Below are 7,519 nucleotides of genomic sequence, written 5' to 3' on the forward strand. Positions count from 1 at the left end.
CTGGTGCCGCTTTCTACTATCTTCATTATGTTCAGAGCATCTTCTTTGCAAATATTGATATTTGAGTATCAAGTAGATGGTTAATATTTGTCTCTGGTCAGACACTCTCTGTCCATTTAAAAAATAATTTATTATAAGGGAAATGGTAAATGGGGTGGTTGAGATGCTAATCTATTCTCTTCAAAGTCCTCGTATAATTATGACTGCCTCGTTGGTCTAGTGGCTTGATGTAAGGCAGACCCCCCCGGGTCAATTCCCAGGTCGGGAAAATAAAAAAAGCTATTGGGTTTGTCTGTCAGAAAATTCTGAGTAGCAGCCCGGAGTCTTTAAGTTGGAAATGTGTGTACACTCCCGTGCCTCGGAAAGCACTTAAAGCTGATGGTCCTGCGCCTGAACTCTTTCCGGTCGTATCGGATTGCCGTCCCATTGGATTATGAGAGTTAGGTAATAGGAAAACTAATTGACTCTTTTAATCTAATCGTTCGGTGAGACCGACACACTGTTTATGATCTCCTGATACATTCACACTGTAATCCTAACTGAAACTAATTGACTCTTATAATCTAATCGTTCGGTGAGACCGACTCACTGTTTATGTTCTCCTGGTACATTAACAACGTAATCCTAATTCTAAATCTTTGAAACTAATAATAATAATATCCTGGGACATTTTTCACACACGGCCATCTGATCCCAAATTAAGCTTGTACAAAACTCGTGCTTTGGAAACCTGACAACTGATATACTACATATACTACTTTTCTTTTGTAAATAAAATTGTCGGGGCCTGGCGCCTTCCTCTTCGGTAGTCGGAAGACGGCCTTCCACAGCTCGAACAGAGAGATATAATCGTCTCCCTGGAGCGGCGGGATTTGGGCCGACAGGAATACCTCCACTTGACTCTGGATCGCCGCGTGATGATGGACGACATCGATCTTAGATAAGTCCGGTGGGTTGGGGGTAAATTGACCCTCCAAATATTCCGCCAGGATCTCTGCTCTGTCGCTGGCGGAATATCTTCTGTTACCCGCTCGATCTAGGAGCGGGTAGACAGGCGAGTCATGTCCGGTAAGCTGTTTGCAGAGGTGGTACAGCGTAGTGTCGTGCTCGGATGCTCGATCGATGGTGGCCTCCCAGAAGTCATCCTCGAGAGCCACGAGCGCACGCGACACTTCCTCTGCAATCCTATTGAGGTCACGCTTCACCCTCGGGCAGCGCGTTCGCGCCCATAGTCGGCGAAGATTACGCTTCTTCCTCAGTTTCACTCGGAGCGAGCTCGGCAGCTGGTCCTGACGACTTCTCGGCGTGTTTCCTTGAGAGGTGGCTGCTTCTTTGGCTTTCTGGATCGCCTCAGAAATTTTAGAAGCAGCTCCTTCTACATCTTCAGTCGTCGCGATCGGGACCGTGAGCTCAAACTCCGAGAGCTCTGAGGAGTAGCGCCCCCAGTCGACCCGCAAACGAGGGGAGCAGGGCACTGTGAAGTCGCGCTGGAGGGCGATTGTGACCACAATCGGTAGGTGCTGTGTGTTGAGGTCGTAGTTCACCTCAACATCGATGGGTGCGTCTAGTCGGTGGTGCAGCACGATGTCCAGGACGTCCGGCTGGTACGTAGGGTTAGTCGGTATGTGGGTCGGCGCTCCTGGACCCAACACACCGTAACCCTGTCGTTCGCTATCCTCGAGCAGGTGCCTACCCGCCTGGGTGATGACGCGCGAGCCCCAAGCATGGTGCTTCGCGTTCAGATCACCTACGATCAGTGTAGGCATCGGCGAGTCAATAAGCGATTGGACATCGGTGCTGCAGAAAACCTGTCCGGGTGGCTTGTAGGCGGCATACAGCAGCAGCTCCGTCTCACCAGCATGCACTCGCACCCCCTGCGTACGTAGGCTCACAAACGGTGCATGTGCAAGTTCTTCGTGTATGATATCCCTCCTCACCAGGGCTGCAGTTCCTCTGAATGGGCAGCCCCGGGGAGAGACTTCATCTCGCCGATACACGAAGAAGTTCGGGATTCGGAGCTCGATTTCGGCCGAGAGCCTCGTCTCGCCCAGGAGGATTACGTGAATATCCTGCGACTGGGTGAGTAGGGTCAGCTCCCGGATATGGCCGCGTATGCCACCTGGGTTCCAATAAAGTAGTCTCAGCTGGAATTAAGCTTCGCAAGAGCGGCTATTCCAGCTTATTATTATTATTATTATTTACTTAAAATTGCAATTTTAAGTTAATGATACATATTTATATAACATTACGATATCTAACTATCAATGATCGGATTATTTAATGCCGATTTTACTTTAGACGATATGACATTGACCTTTTATGATTTGTATTAATTAATATTTTTATAGCTATCTGTGGCATCGATATTAATTAAACTACAATAATATTAAACATAATTTAATAAAAGCAATTAATGGTTGAATAAGATTTTTTTTAAACAAAGATAATTAGTATCATTTACGTTTTTGGTCTAAGAAAACGTGTCGCGTTAAAAGTTATTTTTTTAAATAAAAAAACATATTCAAACCTTTACTAACCTGATTATTATATTACACATAACAAATTTAAAAAAATTGCAGCATAAAATAATGTTAATTATATATAAATTAAAAAATAAACATCCAGGTATTTAGGTATAAGTTGTAATAACTCGGTCATATTTTTTTGAGAACTTCAGGCTTATAATAAGCACGAACTATTCCCGTCAATCATATTCTGATCAGTTATAAATATAAATGAAATTTCGTCTATTACCTAACTTATGCAATACTAAATTTGAATATGTACCAAAACAAAATTATATATTACTATTTTGGTAAATTTTTACAAAATTCAAGCGATTCATCACTGCTTGAAAATTATATTTTATTTTTATTAGGCGCCATTTTGAATATATAAGGAATGGCCTGTGTTTAAGACTCTGCGGCAACATGAATGGAAAAAAATACCGCTAAGCTAAATAACAATAATTATTAAAAGAATAGCAGACCTAACATCAGAAATAGCATTTGAGTGATAACCATCCTCAAGAATATTAAAAAATGCTCAGTAACATCCTGTTAATATCCCACTGCTGGGATAAGGCCTCCTCTCCCTTTTGAGGAGAAGGTTTAGAGCTTATTCCACCACGCTGCTCCAATGCGGGTTGGTAGAATACACATGTGGCAGAATTTCAATGAAATTAGACACATGCAGGTTTCCTCACGATGTTTTCCTTCACCGTTAAGCACGAGATGAATTATAAACATGGTGCTGGTGCTTGCCCGGGTTTGAACCCACGATCATCGGTTAAGATTCACGCGTTCTTACCACTAGGCCAAAATGCTCTGTTATGTCATATTCTGTTATTTTGAAAAGACCCCATTTTCAAATTCGTATTGTGTTATTTAAATTTATTAAAATATTAAATATTTTTAAACATAATCATGACGCCATTTTAAATTTAAATTTTGGCGCGATTCATATTATTGTATTGTTGTATACATATCTTTTGTCGAAGTATTTAAATTTTGTACATTAAATCTAAATGATTTTTCTAGTTCCTGTAAGCTGATATAACTTGCTATTTTAAGTTAAATATACGTATTTATGTAACACAAACGTAAGACATTTTTAAGTGACACCATTTTGAAATTCAGAAATATTTATGGGAACAAAATTAATTAAATAATTTTCTGTTTCGTTTTTCATCTGTAAAAACAATTTTTTTTTTTTTTATAGAATAGGAAGGTGGACGAGCATATGGGCCACCTGCTGGTAAGTGGTCACCAAACGCTCTTAGACATTGGCTTTGTAAGAAATGTCAACCATCGCTTATAGCCAATGCGCCACCAACCTTGGGAACTAAGATTTTATGTCCCTTGTGCCTGTAATTATTTTAATGTAAGTAAATATTTTAATTTATAATTTGTATGAACTAAAAATACCTAAAAAGTAATCCTACTAAAAAAATGTATATTTATAAGTGTATTTTTTACATTTACTCTATATTTATCATCAAATTTGTATTTTATATGACGGCGGAGGGCCATCACCACAGTTATAGTTCATGGTTTTCTTATGTAGGCGTCTATCGGTGGGTGACGAAGGACCAAGAAAACACACTTTTACAATCAACCACAGTATAATGACTCAGTAACACAGTTTAAGTAGGTGACCGGAATGCGCGATGGTTCTGTGACCGCACGCGCCGAACGCTCGGAGAGTAGTCCTGTCCGACGTTCCCCTCAATCAATGGTCCTCCTGGCTGGCCTAGGCCAGTCTGGGTACGGGCCTCGGGGTTGCCCCCCCTACCCGGGATGGTCCTCCCCGACGGATTCATCCGTCGTGTCCTTTCGTTTTGGCCCAGAGGGCCAGGGTCGTTATGACCCGGTGGCTATAAGTTTCGATTACGATTACGATTTTCCTTTCTTGAGGGTGATGTCGTCCTATCATGTCTCCAGATCGTCGTCGTCCTCTTCACCGATGCCCGCATCGGCGCTGATGGTCGGCGACAGTAGGAGCTCACGAGGTAGCGTACGCCCCTCAGGTGGTCTGGCATGAAGCGGTGCTATACCGTGGAGGTGTACGCTCGCACTGCTATCTGCCTTAGCAAATAGCGAGCGAGCGAGCTTGCGGACGAACTCCTCACGGTGGGCGTCCTGGTGTCTCGATGGATGACATCATTTCTGACGTACCTCGGAGCTCCTACAATCAAACGTAGGCATCGGTTCTGTTGGATCTGAATCCTCCGCTTCTGGTACGCTGAGCAGAGTGCGTACCAGGCGGGGGCCGCATACGTCAGGCGCGAGCGGACGTAGGCACCGTAGACCCTCAGTCTGGTCTTCAACGGAAGCCGTGACGTGAAGAGGGTGTGCAGCTTAGACCGGGCAGCCGCGGCATGACTCACCACCTTGTTAACGGTGGGTATCATGCGCAGCCTGCGGTCCAAGTGACACCCCAAGTAGCAGACTGAGGTCTGCCATCCCACGTCCTGGCCTCGGAAGGTGAGCCGACGCATCGGCTTATCAGCACCGACAAGCAGAGCGGCGGCCGTCTTACCAACGTTGACAGCCATCCTCCACTTGTCTAGCCAATCCGGTATCAGATCCAACACGCGTTGCATCCTGTTTATGGCGACGATCTGGTGGTAGGACGTTCCCCTCTGGCGCATGCTTACACAAACTCCATCGAGTGCCGCTACGTGGCGCTGGCGTTCCGGAAACGATTCCATAACGTAGTCTCGAACGTATACCACTAGATGGCGTTGACCGAAATAATTCACCCGGTTGCGACACGGCCATCCTGCTTGCACACGCCCACGTGTGATTGTTAACCTGCCGACAAAACATACCACAGGAAAACCTTGTTCTGCTCGGCCACTTCTGACATTACATACACATCGGATAAATAAAGAAACTCTTAGATCACTAGTTTAATTTCTATTAACAACTCAACTTCAACTCTACTTTAAAACAATATCGAACAATAGGAATTCAAAATAATCAAAATTACAATTACAGTCAAGATCACCACGCCAGGCCAGATACCACAGTCATTTTATTCCACATTAACACTATACTGCAACATTATCTTTAAAGTTTACAAAACTCTACGAGTAAAAACCTCTAGCGCCACGGCTCTAACCGACTGGCAATCACATTGCCCTGCCGCATCCACCGCGTGGATCGAAAACTTGCATGTGTCCATGTGTATCACCCCGTGACTACACACCATTGTGGTCTCTCTTAGACCCCGACCTCCGCCTGAGTTAAACGCGCACCGCGCACCCACGGTCTACTTGAGTTGCCTCAAGAGTTACCGACTTCTACCGGGCTACGACTACGTAATAACTACAGGTACGGTCGAACGCAATACGGCCGCTAGCACCCCTTACTCGTCTACACACATTAAGCTTACTCGTCAATACCGTTACAGCTGTCATCAACATCAACTGGTAAATGATCTGCTGGCATTTTTCTTAATCGTCTAAATCGAAATCGTCGGTATATTGATGAAATGTATTGTTCCCATAGGTGTTTTTTTCCTGATATATCTAATATGGGAATATTATTTTCATCCGTAAGTTGGTGAGTCGTCTTTTTGTGTCCTACCAAAGATTTTATTTCCTTATGCAGGTTAAATGCATCATGTTTAGCATAAAGGTCCTCCACAAAATCACACTTGCACTGATACCAAGCATCTCTAGCATAACGAACTTCACGCCGAATTTTCTTATCAATCTCAGTATACTTGCTATTGTCGGAATTCTTGTAGATTCTCCTTTCTTCGATAAGATCATATATTTTTTCTGTCATCCCACTCTGCTTAGGAATCCAATCTCTTTTCAAGTGTGTCTTATTGATGTTTAATATTTTGTTCTTCATTGAACACCACTCTTCCTCCACCGTACGCATTATCCCAGGTTTCTCATCTGCTGCCCACTCGTTTATTTCTTTCGCCACTTTATCTTGGATGTTAAGTTCTTTAAGTTTCCTCACGTCTATTGCGTGGTACTGTGTTCTCTTCTTTAGTTGTTTGAGTCTACATGATATTAACATGGTTCGGTTTGATTTTGGTACTAAGTTAACAGGTGCATTAATGTATTTTGTGTTTATGATTACTCCCACTCCATACTTGTTGGAGCTATCCTCGGAACCAGAGTAATACATGGTGTAATTATTATCTATTTGGTGTTTACCTTTGCCTATCCATCTAATCTCACTTAGTCCCATGATGTTAATCTTCATTCGTTGCATTTCTTTGCAGACATTGTAGACTTTTTCAGGACTCTTCAAGCTTCTGACGTTCCACGTTCCTATCTTCATTTGTTGTTTTTTCCACCTGGAGATTCTTAGCACCCCTGTCCCATCTAAGGGACGCCAGGAACTCGGGGCCATTTCTTTCTTAGACGTTTCCATAAAGCTGACGATAACTAGGGAATAATAGTGCAGTGGTTTCCCCTTGCCTTCTGCACCAGACATTTTAGAGGTTACTTGTACCTCAAGGTCGCTGTTTCCCTTTTTCCAATCATGGTGCGTATGGTTATACCGCCATTGATCGGTCGCCAGAGCCTCGTCTGTTATCTAGCAGGGAGCACCACGTGCAGGTGAGGTTGGCAATTGGGTCGGTTTAGATGGTAGTTCCGTTCCCCCCTTACCCCCCTTTCTTATAAAATAATATAACATTTATAAACATATTTTATAGTAAACATTTTTTTAAATTTAACTTTTTCTAATCTGTTATGACTAATAAAAACATTAAAATGCCTTATCGGTTATCTGTTGTGATTATTTTGATAATGAAATTTGTCATTCATGTTATGTTATTGTATTCAAAAGGAATGTTACTTATCTGTTCCCAAGTCACTTTCTGTGTGTTTTTTTTAAATATATATATCGAGCAGGCATAGTGAAATACATATAACACTACCTTAAACAATAATGACTGTTTCAAACCTAAACAAGCACCAGTGAATTTTCATGTGATTAGTTTGCGTTTAAAATATCGTGAGACAGCCTGCATTTATAATTATCAAATA

Source organism: Nymphalis io, chromosome 29 (assembly GCF_905147045.1).
Source record: "Nymphalis io chromosome 29, ilAglIoxx1.1, whole genome shotgun sequence".
Lineage (NCBI taxonomy): Eukaryota > Metazoa > Arthropoda > Insecta > Lepidoptera > Nymphalidae > Nymphalis > Nymphalis io.